This window comes from Erinaceus europaeus, chromosome 5, assembly GCF_950295315.1.
Source record: "Erinaceus europaeus chromosome 5, mEriEur2.1, whole genome shotgun sequence".
Lineage (NCBI taxonomy): Eukaryota > Metazoa > Chordata > Mammalia > Eulipotyphla > Erinaceidae > Erinaceus > Erinaceus europaeus.
Genome location: NC_080166.1, coordinates 103,046,219 through 103,047,769, shown reverse-complemented (window position 1 = coordinate 103,047,769; position 1,551 = coordinate 103,046,219).

Sequence of the window (1,551 nt, the reverse complement as noted above, 5' to 3'; positions counted from 1 at the left end):
ATATGAAGGAAAAGCAATCACTAAACTCTGTTTCTAGGAACATTAGATTTTCAAACCAAGTATTTTTTTTTAATTTTTTATTTAAGAAAGGATTAATGAACAAAAGCATAAGGTAGGAGGGGTACAACTCCACATAATTCCCACCACCCAATCTCCATAGCCCACCCCCTCCCATGATAGCTTTCCCATTCTCTTGCCCTCTGGGAGCATGGACCCAGGGTCGTTGAGGGTTGCAGAAGGTAGAAGGTATGGCTTCTGTAATTGCTTCCCCGCTGAACATGGGCATTGACTGGTCGGTCCATACTCCCAGTCTGCCTCTCTCTCAAACCAAGTATTTTTTAATTGGCTTAGTCGATGTCAAATTCATAACCCTCTTCCAAATTACTTTTAGGTGATTATCATTATTGAGATAATTGAAGTTTTTAGTTGATTCCTTGACTTCTATCCATTAAAGATTTGAGATTTTCCATGATTCGTCTACCTCATAATTTTAATTTCTTGATAACATATATGAACCTAAAATTACCATATATAATTTTCTCTTTACTTTATTACTGCTTTATTAATTCTGGCTCAATTAGAAGTTTCAATAAAGAAATAACATATCAAACTCCCTTTATTTTTGTCCCACTAGAATACTGTTTGTAGTATAATAAGTTCACAAACTAATACATATCCTAATTTATCTTTGAAAATATTATTATAATCTACTTGAAATCATCTGCTTTTTATATTTGAAAGAATTTTTAAAGGGATTAGCTTTGTGTGTGTGTACCAATGATTCTGAAAGATGGCTTCTGTCTTGCTTATCATTAAACAAAAATTTGGCATCTGATAAAAGAAGCTGCACTGGCTTTTCTTGAAAAACATATATTTAGATTTTTATTGAATTACCTAAAGTAGCCTAGCATGTTCAAAATGTAAAAGAGAATGTGGTTTCTCATATCAGACTGAAAATCCACCTGTTTGAACATCTTATCAGTTTATGAGACTGGCAGGTATAGAATCTAGTTCTCTTTATTTGATCTGGTAGTTAATTGTTGTTCCCCTGAGAATGTTGATTAACCTGGTTTTTCTTTTATTTTTCAGGTTTTTCTTTCCTTGTTATTTTTTTTTTCATTTGTTTACCATCAGAAGCTTCAATGTAATAACAAAACCACTAAGTACTTTTAGCATGTCGTTGGCCATGGCATCTTTCCAGAGCTTATTTTGTAATTATGCTTGATAAAGAATAAGAAGAAAGAGAACGAAGTCTAGAAGCAGAGATGAGGAAGAGACATGATAATCTTAGAGAAATCAAAGGCACATAACTCCACCTTTAGCTTATATACTGCAAAACTATAATCATGAAGTTTCATCTCATAGTCTCTCTTTATATGCAATTGCTGGAATATATGAGCCTGTAAGTGCATTTTTGGAAGCTTTGTTATCTTTCCCTAAACACTGAATTAAGGGCCAGTGCAATTTTGCATTGCATAAAGCCTCTACCCAGGGCTCCAAACTCTTCCTTTAGTGCTTTGCCCCCTGTCAGTATCTCCCATTTTCAGCTCA